Raw genomic sequence first — 15,508 nt, forward strand, 5'->3', positions numbered from 1 at the left:
ACAACCAATCAAAGTGTTCCTCTCACTTTGATGTTTCTCTCTGTCTTCCCCTTTCTCTTCCACATTCTCTAAAAATCAGTGGAAACATATTCTCAGGTGAGGATAAAAAAAAATAATAAAGAAATGTCGTATCCTATGAAAGACACATCTTGAAAATGCCTAAAGAAAGTTGTCATTTTTTCATGGTGAAGAGACTGGAGTCTGTGTTGATGAAAAAACCTTGGTGGCTTCGGTGAGTGGCAGTGGCTGCAGCAGCGGGGTGATGGGGCTGGTGCCTTCCCCTGATCAGCCTGGTCATCTCCCACAAAGGGAGGCCAGGCTGCGGCTTAGGCCCTATTCCCAAGGGGAGCAGGGAGCAGGTCTAAGCCGTCACTAGGATATCCCCTGAGGGCTCCCAGTATGTGAGAGGGGGCAGGCTGGACTGAGGGACACCCCCCCCCAGTGCACGAATTTCATGCACCGGGCCCCTAGTCTATATATATAAAAGCCCAGTGACCGCAATGGCAGAATGACCAGAAAGACCAGTGGCTATGACACACACTACAGCAGCCAACCAGCCTGATCGCACCCCTCCCTCCCCGGCCAGCCCGCCCCCAGTCGGCCGCCAACCGCCCACAGCCCCTCCCTCCGGCCGGCCCCACCCTCAATCAGCCCCTATCGGTGGGGGCCAGCTGGACCCCACCCATGCATGAATTCGTGCACTGGGCCTCTAGTAGTGGAAATAAAAAAGAAAGATTAAATGGAGTAGATACTGTGAAGGCAGAAGAAACTGATTTGTGACTCGATTTATGAAGAGGTGATGATCATATTTTTATCTTGATAGTAGGAACAGTGCTGAGCATCATTAATAGCAAACATAAGTAATTCTTACATACAACAGATGTTTTTATACATTATTTTTCAAGCTTTAGCATATTGAAAGGGACTAGTATGAGAAAAGACAAGTATTATCTCTTATAGAAGAGCACATTATAGAAAAATACTCTTCTGTTCATATTTATCTCTTTTGCTATAGTTTTAAATGCTATGTAAGAGTCAGTGAAATTAATGTTTAAAGTATTTCTACAGGTGTAATTCTGACACTTAATGAAGGATGGTATCTTGTTTTAATAGAGTTACTGGTAAATGAATACGGCCTGTGGAGAAATTTATTAAATAAAATGTGATAGTTCCACATTAACAAATAAGCGTAGTATGGTATTGTCCTTAGAGAAATACCTTATAGTGAGTTAATAAGTTACCTTGGATAAAACTAGCTAGTTTTGATGCTTTTGTTTTTTTCAACTCAATTCATGACTTAGGACTTTAAAATATTTAGAAAAAACCCAACACTGTATATTGAAAATAAAGTAGTCACTGTTTGCCCCCTAATTGTACATTGTGTAAAACCAGAACACATTACATTGTGGAAAAAAGAAAGCATTCATGTTAAGAGAACATTGGGCTTTGAACTATTATCAAAGTTATTTCCTCTCTAAATAAATTCAGTTAAATTCTCTGCCTAGATGGAGTGGCTCAGTGGTTGAGCATCAACCTCTGTACCAGGAGGTTACAGTTTGATTCCTGGTCAGGGCACATGCCCGGTTGCAGGCATGACACCCAGTAGGGGGCTTGCAGGAGGCAGCCAGTCAATGTTGGGGGGGACCAGGCCAGCAGGGGAGGGCAGTTAGGGGCGACCAGGCCTGCAGGGGAGGGCAGTTGGTGGTGACCAGGCCGACAGGGGAGGGCAGTTGGGGGCAACCGGGCCTGCAGGGGAGGGCAGTTGGGGGCGACCAGGCCGGCAGGGGAGGGCAGTTGGGGGTGTTCGGGCCGGCAGGGGAGCAGTTAGGTGTCAATCAGGCTGGCAGGGGAGTGGTTAGGGGGTGATGAGGCTGGCAGGCAGGCGAGCGGTTGGGAGCCAGCAGTCCCAGATTGTGAGAGGGATGTCTGACTGCCGGGTTAGTCCCGAAGCAGTCGGCAGTTGGACATCCCCTGAGGGGTTCCAGATTGGAGAGGGTGCAGACTGGGCTGAGGGACACTCCCCCCCCAGTGCACGAATTTTGTGCACTGGGCCTCTAGTATATTTATATTTAAAGATCCCCTCTATCATTCTTATCTCAGAATAGTCACAATAGTTTTTCCCAAAGCGTGGAGTGTATACTCCTGGTAGTATTCAGAATGAGTTTAGGTAGTACACAGATGAATTTTTAAAAAAATACATTTTTATTGATTTCAGAGAGGAAGGGGGAGAGAGAGAGAGAAACATCAATGATGAGAGAGAATCATTGATCGGCTGCTTCCTGCATGCCCCACATTGGGGATCAAGCCCACAACCTGGGCATGTGCCCTTGACCAGAATCGAACCCGGGATCCTTCAGTCTGCAGTCTGACGCTCTATTCCCTGAGTGAAACTGGCCAGGGCCACAGATGAATGTTTTTTTAAAGTTCATAGCTATATATTTATTTTTATAACTTCCATTGATAGTAACATTTTTTATTTAAGGTAGTGACAATATGTTCCCTTTGTTTTCTCTCTGTTTTGAACTGTGGTTCAGAAACCTGAGTTAATCAAACTTTCAGTTTATGGCAGTAAAATTACTGTCTTTGTTCTTGATAAGGTCCCTCATTTATTTATCTTATCTCTTTTATTCTTGATCTCTGCTCCCATTTTCCTCTCTTCCTGCCAGAGCAAACCTCTCTAATTTGTAAGCAGTATGCCTTTGAATGAATATATCCTTGTAGGACATATAGTGTTGTTGGCATGTGTATATGTGTGTAGTTGATTTAACTAGGTTTTTGCTACAAATATTTTGCACTTTTCCCCGGTTTTCTTCAACACTAGAAGGATAAGATCTCTCCATGTGGCTTTGTGTACATTGTTCATTGCTTTGGACGTATGTTTAGTATCCCATATGTGCAGCACCACATGCTGCTGCTTTAAAGAGGCAACACACTCTTGTCACAAGCATGGACGCTGCTTCCATTTGAACCCTGACTGCATCACTTCTCAGTTGGGGATTCTTTTGAAAGTAGAGCTTGAGATAAGGACTATGGCTGAGTAGTTTATTTGGGAGGTCATCCAATGAAGCAGAAATGAGAGAATAGGAAAAATGAGACAGCATAAACTTACATAAAGTGTGTTAATGAACTAGTTATCATTGGGCAGCTGGGATTCCATCATCCTGGGGATCCTCAAAATGCACCTCAATATTGTCCCACCAAAGGACACTCACGTGGTTGTGCCTCAGTGTTACAGAAAACCCTGAAGAAAGCCTAGCAGTGCTTGGGCTCACAGTGCTCCCCAGGTACTGCCAGGTAGTGCACACAAGTGCAGCGTGGCTGTAATGAGATGGCAGCTGTGCTGAGGAGGTAGGTGCAGAGCACCCTGCGTGCCTGCTTGGTCCACACCTATTACTACTTAGATCACCGCATGTCCCATTAAGTGTGCTCTGTCGGTGACCCTTCAAAGTGGTGCGGGTTATAATTGCTAGAAGAAATCTCTAAGACAGGAGGTTAGTGGGACAAGTGGTAGTACCCATTACTGCTTCTAGTCCTGGACCATAGTTGTTCTCTGTGAGACACTATAAACCTGGAGATAATGGAGCTGGCAATAGGATGTGCTGTAACGGGGGTTGGGAGGGAGGAGGCAAGCCCACATTTGAAGTAAGTGTCCGTTCTGCACCCACATGTGTCAGTTGGCATTCCACACAGGCAGTCATTAGGTCACCTTCATCAGAAGGAGCCTGTGCTGTTGGCCTGTGTAAAGCCTTCCTCTCGCACTGTGGCTGCTCCACTCATGGCCATGTTGGTCAAGCTTTGAGGTGGCTGAGGTCCACCGATGAGTTATCCCATCTGTAGCTGGGATGTCGTGGTTGGTGGGCATTAGCATAAGTCATAAAGATTGGCACTTTGTGCGTCCACATGGCTGTTCTCCAGCTTTCTTGTCTCTTTATAGTTGCTCCTTCTGTCTCCCTAATCAGTTAGCCCAGTGGTCGGCAAATTGCGGCTCGCGAACCACATGCGGCTCTTTGGCCCCTTGAGTGTGGCTCTTCCACAAAATACTGACTTCTGCACATGGGCCATGAAGTTTCAGTCGCACTGTACATGCGCGCCTGCACGTGGTATTTTGTGGAAGAGCCACACTCAAGGGGCCAAAGAGCCGCATGTGACTCTCGAGCCGCAGTTTGCCAACCACTGAGTTAGCCTATCCCACTGAGAGAATTTTCTCCTCACAGTTGTCTCAGAGCCATCATGTAGGGCTGGAGAGCAGTATACTCACCTGTGACTTGAATCTGATAACCAGGCCCCAGGTTTTTCTGTTTCGTCATTGGTACCAAGGACCTCCCATAGAGCCATTGGTGTGAGCAGAGTGAAGACAGGAGAGTGACATGGGTCAGTGACATGAGGCTCTAGCCTCTTGTCATTTCCTGTCCCTCTACACCTGCCTAGGTCCTGCTACAAATACACCGTTTCCACCATACACCTGACCTTGTGAGTTGGTGGATCGTGATGGGTAGCCGTAGTCACAAAACCTTTGATGTTTCATGGTTGGGTTCTTTACTAGGGCCTAATATCATGCAAGGAGCTATACTTTTCATACAGTGTTATAGAAGGCATGTCCTTCCATCAGAAAATCTAGAGGTCTGTGTTGCAATAATCTCTTTGGGACTTGTCAGAGAATCTACACAGCATCTCTATCTGCCCCAGGTACCTCCAGTCCCTTGGAGTCGGGGAGTCAGAGCAGCAGGGCATCTTGCCCTGGAGCTCCGCATGCTGGGGGCCTCTGCTCTCCTTTCTCATCAACACCGCAGCCTTTTGATTCAGCCAGTCTCATCCTTTAAAAAAGTTTTAGCCCTAGCCGGTTTGGCTCAGTGGATAGAGCATTGGCCCACAGATTGAAGGGTCCTGGCTTCAATACTGGTCAAGGGCATGTACCTTGATTGCAGGTTCCCCAGCCCTGGTCGGGGTGCATACAGGAGGCAACCAACCAAATGTGTCTCCCTCACATGAAGTTTCTGTCTCTTCCTATCCCTTCCACTCTCTAAAAATCAATGGAAAAATATCTTCAGGTGAGGATTAACAACAACAAAAAAAGTTTTAAATGTTTTGGCCCTGGGCGGATAGCTCAGTTGGTTGGAACATCATCCTGGTATGCCAAGGTTGGGGGTTTAATCCCTGGTCTGGGCACATGTGAGAATCAGTGAATGAATGTGTGAATGGGTGGAACAACAAATCTATGTTTCTTTCTCTCTCTTAAATCAATAAGGTTTAAAACATTGTTTAAATCTTTTTAACTGTACCAGTCATCTTTCATTAGGTATTAATTCTGAGTTAGTGTGTGAAAGGATTCAGCAAAGGTTGAATTCCACAAGGAAGGGTGCAGGGCAGAGAAGGTCATGGTGGGAATGCAAAGTGCACCCTTCCTGCGGAGCCCTCTTCAGGGGTTCCGTGGAGCCATTTGTGTTTGAGTTCCTTGTGCAAAAAGCAGTAAAGCATGTCAGCTGCCATCACCACAGAAACCCCAGAAATGCTCCATTTCTTCACATTGACATACTTGTGGTGACACTGGTAGTAACTTGGAATGCTCAGACAGTGCCTCTGGAGGTGAGATCTCACATCAGCATCCAGTTTGACAGCTCCTTCATTTTGACATCCACGAGTTTCTTCTCCTTCACTGGCATGACTTACGCCATCTGGGTGTCCGCTGTCACCAATGTCGACTGTTGGTTCTGCTTAAATTGAAGCCACCTGTTCTGATGTTACCTTAGCTTTTGCTGCAGTTGCTGAGTTCCCTTTAAATGAATTGTGTATTTTTACCCCCACTCCTGGGGATTTGGGGATCCCTAAGCACTTATTTCGTTCTGACTGGAGACATCTATCGTCGCAGGTGAAGGGTGACTCTAGGTCTGAGGAAATCTGTTAGTTGCTGCATTGTAGCAAAGCCGTTAGAGCTCCAGGCGTGAGGAAAAGCTGAGCTATATCTTTCCTATTGGTCTCTCCTTGGACCCCATTAAAAATTTAGTCCCACACCTCCTCTCTTCTGTAGGGAAACCTAGAACTTGGGGTCTCAGAGACATCCTGCAGGCCTTGCCCTCAGCTCTTTGGTTAATAGGCTCCTCTGAAGGGAGACAGAAAGTTTATTCCCCTTCTCTTCAGTTCAGGCTGCCTCCACCTAGCTAAGGTACCATGGCTCTTTTCTTAATATAAGTTTGGTAGATATGCTCCTGGCTTTCTTACTTGATCATTCTCCAGTTTGGATGCTTTTATGGTAGAACCAGGTTGTTTCGTGTATTGCGTTGTATATGATACTGTGGGGAGAGCATGCCACAAGATTTATGGGAGCATCTTTCTATAGCGACATTTCCTTCAGGTGAGGATTAACAACAACAAAAAAAGTTTTAAATGTTTTGGCCCTGGGCGGATAGCTCAGTTGGTTGGAACATCATCCTGGTATGCCAAGGTTGGGGGTTTAATCCCTGGTCTGGGCACATGTGAGAATCAGTGAATGAATGTGTGAATGGGTGGAACAACAAATCTATGTTTCTTTCTCTCTCTTAAATCAATAAGGTTTAAAACATTGTTTAAATCTTTTTAACTGTACCAGTCATCTTTCATTAGGTATTAATTCTGAGTTAGTGTGTGAAAGGATTCAGCAAAGGTTGAATTCCACAAGGAAGGGTGCAGGGCAGAGAAGGTCATGGTGGGAATGCAAAGTGCACCCTTCCTGCGGAGCCCTCTTCAGGGGTTCCGTGGAGCCATTTGTGTTTGAGTTCCTTGTGCAAAAAGCAGTAAAGCATGTCAGCTGCCATCACCACAGAAACCCCAGAAATGCTCCATTTCTTCACATTGACATGCTTGTGGTGACACTGGTAGTAACTTGGAATGCTCAGACAGTGCCTCTGGAGGTGAGATCTCACATCAGCATCCAGTTTGACAGCTCCTTCATTTTGACATCCACGAGTTTCTTCTCCTTCACTGGCATGACTTACGCCATCTGGGTGTCCGCTGTCACCAATGTCGACTGTTGGTTCTGCTTAAATTGAAGCCACCTGTTCTGATGTTACCTTAGCTTTTGCTGCAGTTGCTGAGTTCCCTTTAAATGAATTGTGTATTTTTACCCCCACTCCTGGGGATTTGGGGATCCCTAAGCACTTATTTCGTTCTGACTGGAGACATCTATCGTCGCAGGTGAAGGGTGACTCTAGATCTGAGGAAATCTGTTAGTTGCTGCATTGTAGCAAAGCCGTTAGAGCTCCAGGCGTGAGGAAAAGCTGAGCTATATCTTTCCTATTGGTCTCTCCTTGGACCCCATTAAAAATTTAGTCCCACACCTCCTCTCTTCTGTAGGGAAACCTAGAACTTGGGGTCTCAGAGACATCCTGCAGGCCTTGCCCTCAGCTCTTTGGTTAATAGGCTCCTCTGAAGGGAGACAGAAAGTTTATTCCCCTTCTCTTCAGTTCAGGCTGCCTCCACCTAGCTAAGGTACCATGGCTCTTTTCTTAATATAAGTTTGGTAGATATGCTCCTGGCTTTCTTACTTGATCATTCTCCAGTTTGGATGCTTTTATGGTAGAACCAGGTTGTTTCGTGTATTGCGTTGTATATGATACTGTGGGGAGAGCATGCCACAAGATTTATGGGAGCATCTTTCTATAGCGACATTTCCATTCATAGCTTCATCCTCCATCCCAATACTTCTGTTAATGTAAAAAAACATACAAACCTCTAAAGGATTTTTGTGAGTTTATTTGAGCCAAACTGTGGACAATTGCCAAGAAGCAGTATCTCAATGGATTGGGATAATGCTCCAGAACATGGTGGTTTTTCATCTATTTATTTTTATTTATTTATTTTTTAAATATATTTTATTGATTTTAGACAGGAAGGGAGAGGGAGATAGAAACATCAATGATGAGGGAGAATCATTGACCGGCTGCCTCCTGCATGCCCCCCACTGGGGACCAAGCCCACAACCCAGGCACTTGCCCTTGGCCGGAATTGAACCTGGGACCCTTCAGTCCGCAGGCTGATGCTCTATCCACTGAGCCAAACCAACTAGGGTTTTCATCTCTTTTTATACATTGCAATCAAAGGAGAGGATGTAGGTGGGTTACCTGAAATTCATTGGTGATAGATTAGAGAGGCGGGAGAAAGCAAAGCGGGGGAAACCCCTGGGATTGGATAAAAAGTAAAATGATAGACACATACTTAGGTGGGTGCAGGAACAGTTAACATGATAACAATGAAGGAATTTGTGGTATCTGACCTGGAGCCCAGGCACATTAGGTTGTGCCCCAAGGGGTCCAGAAAAAAAGGAAGTTACAAGTTAACCAGACATTTTAAAGATATGTTACTACAAATGCAAAAAAACAGATAGGCTTAGTTAAGGTAAAGGTTGACCTTGTCAGGGAAGGTACCAGCCTAGGATGTAACTACCCACCATAACTGCTTTTAGTTAAGTTTAATTTCAGACCATCCTTTGTGGTGACTTTAGGTCTCTGAGTTGCAAGACTGCCATGCAGGCCTTCCCTGAGCTTGTCAGGTTAGCATGTAGCCCCTTTTGTGCCAGGCCTCTCAGTCAGAAATTCCAGTTCCTCTGAGCGCCATCTACTTCCCACTTTTTCTTCCTTTCTTCCTTTCCTTTCTCTCCCTTCACCCATCCTTTGTGAGTTAGTAGGGGAGGTCTGATTGTCTCTTTTCAGAACAACTTTTTAATTTTTAAAAGATTACATAGGCAAGACGTGAGTAAGTACTTATATAAAACTAGAGGCCCAGTGCACCAATGCGTGCACTGGAGGGGGGGGGGAGCACGGGAGGTTGGCTGGCAGGCCCCGATCTAGTTGTGTAGATGTGCTGAGGTAGCAGCAAGCAAAGATCACAGACAGAGTGCCCCAAAATGGCATGAACACCAGCTATGCTCTGAGGTGGAAATACAGCTCTACTTCGCTGCCCGCGCTTGGGCCGTCTCACTCTCCCCAGGGAGGAGTTGCTGACAGACAGATAGGTTGTCTCTCCTACCTCAGCCGCACATTTTTTGGGGGCTCCACCCCCAAGCATGATAGGTAGCTGACTGGCCAATGGTAGGAGTGCTAGCCAATCAGCGGTTGCGAGCCTGGAAAGGTGTGGGGCCGAGCTAGAAGTGGCTGACGGGGGCAGAAGAGCAAGCGGCACACAGTGCAGTGGCAGAGGTAAGATGGTGGTGGTGCTTACTTTAAGTCTTTGCAGTTAGGCTGCTGCCTTGCCCCTTCTGCCCCCTCTGAGCTGCTACTCTGTCTCAATCAGCGTTGGGGTTGCTCTCCTACAGGCTTTCCGGACTCAGGTTCTCCAGTGCCTGGAGCCTTAGCCGGGGGGAGGGACTGCAGGAGGTTGGCCAGCTACCGGCCGCGAGGGAGGTTGGCTGTGGGAGCACACTGACCACCAGGGGGCAGCTCCTGCATTGAGCATCTGCCCCCTGGTGGTCAGTGCATGTCATAGCGACTGGTCGTTCTGGTTGTTTAGTTGGAACGGTCGCTTAGGCTTTTATATATATATAGATTTTGAACAGTACAACCTAGGTTCTCCTTCACTTCCCTCCCATTCCACTGTACTCCTCACCACCTCCCCCTTCACCCCATTTCCATCTCACTTACCTTGTAGTCAGGTTACTGGTCTATTTATATAATCTACTCCCTCGAGTTAATTTTTAATATCTTTCTAAAAAGTTACGTAATATTTCTTGATTTTCAAATTTATTCTTATAAAATGCATAATGAGAATACTTGCTTCATAAAGTTAGTGTGAGGATTAAATGAGTTAATGTATGTCAAGTATGTAGAAGGTATTAGATTTCTTATTTCATAGTATAAAAACAGTAGTTTAAGAAAAAGCTAATAAACGTAGAACTAAGGGGATTTAAAATATGGAGTAAGCCAGATATATTTTGAGAAGAGGGTTTTTGAGTATAGTAAGGTTCTCCATTTTATGACTCGGATCTAAATTTCTTTTCTCTGGCATCTAAAAATCACTAGAGGGCAGTGATCATGTTTGGGAGATGCAATTTTATATGTCAGTATACTTATAAAGAGCTATTAAGAGTATACTATGTGATATTATAGTTGCTTTAACTCCCTAATTATGTTTCCCTTTTGAGTATAGTATTTTTTATTCCTTTCATTCATTTATTAAACATTTATTGCTTTGCTTAGTGATGTGCTGGAAATAGAGATTATAGTGATTGATGTAAGATAAGTAAAAAAGATCACCTGATTTAGTAAACCTTATAAGTGGAGGAATCGTGTCTGTCTAATCAGTGTGTGGCACATACCAAGTAATTAATAAATAGTTTTGAACACTGTTAGTCAAGAACTGTGAAATTTCTATGGTGTGTGTTCTGAGTACACTTGAAGTACAGAGGTGAGACCCTCAGTCAGACTGATGAATAGAGATCAGGGATGGCTTAGAAAGATTACTCATAGAGCAAATCTTGGAAGAATGAATTACAGTTGACCTGGTGAAAAACAAAGGGAAGAGCACAAAGGATGTGCAGAGGAAGGAAGTCTTAGAGCAGCGGTTCTCAACCTGTGGGTCGCGACCCCTTTGGCGGTGGAACGACCCTTTCACAGGGGTCGCCTAAGACCATCCTGCATATCAGATATTTACATTACGATTCATAACAGTAGCAACATTACAGTTATGAAGTAGCAACAAAAATAATTTTATGGTTGGGTCACAACATAAGGAACTGTATTTAAAGGGCCAGAAGGTTGAGAACCACTGTCTTAGAGGGAATGCCTGTAGAGATGGAGAGGCCACAGTGATTTCTGCACAGTCAGGTCATTGTAAGGGTGTGGAGGAATGGGCGGATATAACAGCTCTTTTATGTCTTGCTAATTCCACCTTGTGAACTGAGAATATTTATAAATTTTTAAGCAGGGAGCATGACATGATCATTTGGTTTTATAAGTTCGCATTTTATTAAAAGTGACCATTTACTAGTCTGTACTAATACATTTCAAAAAGTTATATCAACCATATTTTCTGTCAATAAATAAACTTAAGTTAAAAATGAATAGCAAACAGTATATACAAACCCCACATTTGAAAATTTAAAAGTGTACCATCTATAAATCCCATTGATCAAAAATAAAATAATTCAAATTAGAAAATATCTAGAGGTAAATAATAAAGACAATTAGGATATATTAAAACTTGTGTGACATAGGGAAGCCCTGTGTACTCATATTTAAAAATAGAAATTAAGCCCGGCTGCCATGGCTCAGTGGTTGAGTGTTGACCGATGATCCAGGAGGTTACGGTTCGATTCCCGGTCAGGGCACATGCCTGGGTTGCAGGCTCGATCCCCAGTGTAGGGCCTGCAGGAGGCAGCTGATCAATGATTCTCTCTCATCATTGATGTTTCCTTCCCCTCTCCCCCTCCCCCTCTGTTAAAATATATTTATAAATACATAAATAAATAGATACTAAATATTTACCAGCTAAGTATCTAAATTAGGAAAAGAACAACAGGATAAATTCAAGTGAAATGAAAGATGATAAAGATAAAAGCTAACACTTGTAGAGCACTTGCTATGTACTAAATACTGTTCCATGTACTTTACAAGGTTTTTCTCATTTAATGTTTACAACAACCCTGTAATGTAGGTACTATTGTTATTCCCATTTTACAGATGAGAAAACTGAGGCACAGAGAGAAACTTATTCAAACTTCTAACTAATAAGTGATAGAATTGGGGCTTGAAATTAATGGGGAAATTTTTCTTAAAGATTCAGTGGACAGGATTAACAAAACCAAAACTTGGTTTCTTGAAAAGACTGGTAAAATAAACCATTTGAATGATGGATCAAGAAAAATGCAGAAAGCACAAATAGTATTGGAAATGTAAAAGGGGACATAACCTTAGATATAGAAGAGAATCTTTTAAAATAAGACAATACCTGGAATAACTATTCCAATAAATTTTACAATTCAAACAATTTTCAACCCAAGGCTTTGGGTCAAGATGGCAGCATAGGTAAATGCAATACTCACATCCTCACAACCAAATCAAAAATACAACTAAACTATAGAACAACCATCTTTCAGAACTGCCTGAAATATAGCTGAACAGAAGTCCTACAACTAAGCATATAAAAAACAAGCCATATCAAGACTGGTAGGAGAGGTGGATACAGGGAACAGGCTGGTCCCACACCCAAGTGTGGTGGTTAAAAAATGGGAGGTACATCTCGGCTGCAGAGGTCTCCCTGAAGAGCAAGGTGTCTCAGACTCACATCTGGCCCCTAAACCCAGGGTTCCAGTTCTAGGTAGAGAACTCCCCATAACTTCTGGCCGTAAAAAACAGTGGGGATTGTGGCTGAATGACACAGAGGCTGCTGGAGTCCCAGGTGTTTCTCTTAAAGGGCCACGCACAAATGTACTCAGACTCACTCGCTCTGAGCTATCGCACAGATGCAGCAGTTTACAAGGTTTCAGGTACATATAGGGAGAAACTGAATTGTCTGGCATCAGAGCAAGAGGTGGCAGGGCAGCTTTCTCCCAGACAGAAGTGCTGGTAGAGGCCATTGTTCCTTTGCTGAGTTATTCCCCCACAGAGCCAGCAGGCAGGCACCATATCTGAGTCTCTATCAGCCTGGCTCACACTGTTAGCCAGGTGATTCCCTGAGACCCCAATCCCACCAACATGTGGCCCACCCAAGCTGTTTCCAGTGGCTTTTCCATGAAAATGGCCTGTCTTGGGTGCAGGCTTCATACTTTCCTAAAATCTCTCAAACAAGCATCATCTGGCCAAGGCGTGCCCCAAACCTCTCACTAAGTGACTCCAGGCCAGGCTCTAGTGTCAGCCAGCCTTGGTTCACAGCTTGGCTTCTCCTGGGCCTCTACAAGTAGCAGCCATCTGCAAATCACTTTGTAACTCATTCCAGGTAGCCCCAGGCAGAACACAGGCCACGGCTGACCTTGATCTGTATGTCCTAGGAGTCTCCAGAGCCAGTGCACTTGGTGGATATCTTCAGACCACATCAGAGCACCACCCAACCACCTCCATAAGCAACATACTTAAGGAGAGGGAGGACTCAGTGGACACCAGAGCCCCACTGAAGTAAGTCTTGCTTTGTGGCATGGGCCCCTGTACAGCTGATCCTCAGTGGTTGCAGCCAGTCCTCCCAGCCAATCAGCCAGGGGATAAATTTCTCCCCTTGCCATGCCAACAGCAGTCAAGGCTCAACTACAACAGGAGGGTGTACACAGCTCACATGGGTATGGTGAGTACACCTGGAGTGCCCAGCTTGGGTAAACGGGGAGGCTGTGCCACTAGACACTACAGAATAGCTACTACATTAGACCACTCTACCAAGCCTGGGAGACATAGCAGCTCTACCTAATACATAGAAACAAACACAGGAGGCTGCCAAAATGAGGAGATAAGGAAACATGGCCCAAATGAAAGAACAGAAGAAATCTCCAGAAGTGAACTAAACAAAATGGAGACAAGCAGTCTACTAGGTGCAGAGTTCAAAACACTGGTTATAAGGGTACTCAGTGAACTTAGGGGAAAAGTAGATGAAGTTAGAATTTTAAAATCATAAAAAAGGACATGGAAGCCATCAAAAATAACCATTCAGAAATGAAGGATATACTAACTGAAATGAGGAATAATTTACAGGGAATCAACAGTAGAGCAGATGAAGCCGAGAATCAAAACATTGTAATGGAATATAAGGAAGCCAAAAAAATCACCTAGTCAAAACAGCAAAAAGAAAAGGAATCCAAAAAATTAGGATAGTGTAAGGAGCCTCTGGGACAACTTCAAGTGTACCAACATTTGCATCGAGGTTGCTGGAAGGAGATGAGAGAGCAAAGAATTGAAAACATGTGAAAAAATAATGATGGAAAATTGACCCAACCTGGTGAAGAAAATAGGCATACAAGGTGAACCCAAAGAGGCCCATAGCATAATTAAAATGCAAAAGGTTAAAGACAAAGAGAGCAACTTAAAAGCAGCAAGAGATAAGCAGTTAGTTACATGCAAGGGATGGGACTGTCAGCTGATTTCTCAACAGAAACTTTGCAGACCAGAAGGGATTGGCAAGAGTGATGAAAAACAAGGACCTGTAACCAAGATTACCCAGCAAAGCTATCATTTAGAATTGAAGGTCAGATAAAGAGCTTCCCAGACAAAACAAACAAACAGACAAACAACAACAAAAATTAAAGGAGTTGATCGCCACCAAACCAGTTATTACATGAAATGTTAAAGGGTCTTCTTTAAAAAGAAGAAGAAAAAAGATAAAAAATATGAACAATAAAATGGCAATAAATACATATCAACAATTGAATCTAAAAAACAATAAATGAACAAGCAGAACAGAAACAGCCTCAGAGATAATGTTTTGACAATTGCCACATGGGGAGGGGAGTTGGAGAGTTGGGTGAAAAAGATGAAGAGATTAAGAAGTACAAATTGGTAGTAACAGTAGTCACAGGGATGTGAAGTACTGCATAGGGAATCTATATATATAAAAGCCTAAGTGACCGAATGACCGGTCGTTTGGTCGCTATGACGCGCACTGACCACTAGGGGACAGATATTCAACGCACAGGATCGGGCTCCCTCCTGTCTGGATCGGGCCTGCGGGGATCAGGCTGAAACCGGCTATCCGACATCCCCCGAGAGGTCCTGGATTGCGAGAAGGCACAGGCCACGCCAAAGGACCCCACTGGTGCACATATCCGTGCACTGGGCCTTTAGTATAGTCCAGCCGTGGGCAAACTACGGCCCGCGGGCCGGATCCGGCCTGTTTGAAATGAATAAAACTGAAAAAAACAAAGACCGTACCCTTTTATGTAATGATGTTTACTTTGAATTTATATTAGTTCACACAAACACTCCATCCATGCTTTTGTTCCGGCCCTCCGGTCCAGTTTAAGGACTCATTGTGGCCCTCGAGTCAAAAAGTTTGCCCACCCCTGGTATAGTCAGTAACATTCTAATAACTATGTATGGTGCCAGATGGGTGTGAGTTGCATCAGAATGATCACTTAATAAGTTATGTAATGTCTAATCACTGAGGTATACACCTGAAACTAATACAATATTGTATGTCAACTGTAGTTGAATAATAAAGTTATTTAAATCTTTTAAAAAAATGAAATAAAAATAATTTTCTTTTAAAAATGTAACAATAAAATTAACTTTAGATAAATAACTATTAGAGAAATTTAATTTTTTAGTGAAAGATCTGACCCCTCCCATACACTTGCAGGTAAGCCCTTGGCCAGTGTGAATTTAAAAGGGAGTTCTGTCAGACTATACTAGTGGCAGATATATCCAAATTTACCTACGGTTCCAGAGAATAGGAAATTTCTTCAGCTTATTATATGTGGCTAGTATAATCTTTTAATTTTTTTTAGAATATTTTAATTGATTTCAGAGAGGAAGGGAGAGGGAGAAAGAGATAGAAACATCAATGATGAGAGAGAATCATTGATTGGCTGCCTCCTGAACACCCCCTACTAGGGATTGAGCCCAAA

General features: G+C 43.9%; 1 protein-coding gene across 3 annotated transcripts in view; it reads left to right on the plus strand.

Annotated features, from left to right (window-relative positions):
• The window catches only part of BMPR1A (bone morphogenetic protein receptor, type IA), a 93,830-nt gene that overhangs the window by 5,372 nt on the left and 72,950 nt on the right, over positions 1–15,508 (plus strand). Inside the window, exon 2 of one of the 3 annotated variants that reach the window (XM_005871129.2) lies at positions 12,953–13,076. The exons of the other annotated variants lie outside the window; for them this stretch is intronic. The gene's annotated coding sequence lies outside the window, so the exon portion shown is untranslated. The remainder of the gene's footprint in view (positions 1–12,952; positions 13,077–15,508) is intronic. 3 annotated transcript variants of the gene reach the window in all.

The sequence above is a fragment of the Myotis brandtii genome, unplaced genomic scaffold (assembly GCF_000412655.1).
Source record: "Myotis brandtii unplaced genomic scaffold, ASM41265v1 scaffold33, whole genome shotgun sequence".
NCBI classification, from domain to species: domain Eukaryota; kingdom Metazoa; phylum Chordata; class Mammalia; order Chiroptera; family Vespertilionidae; genus Myotis; species Myotis brandtii.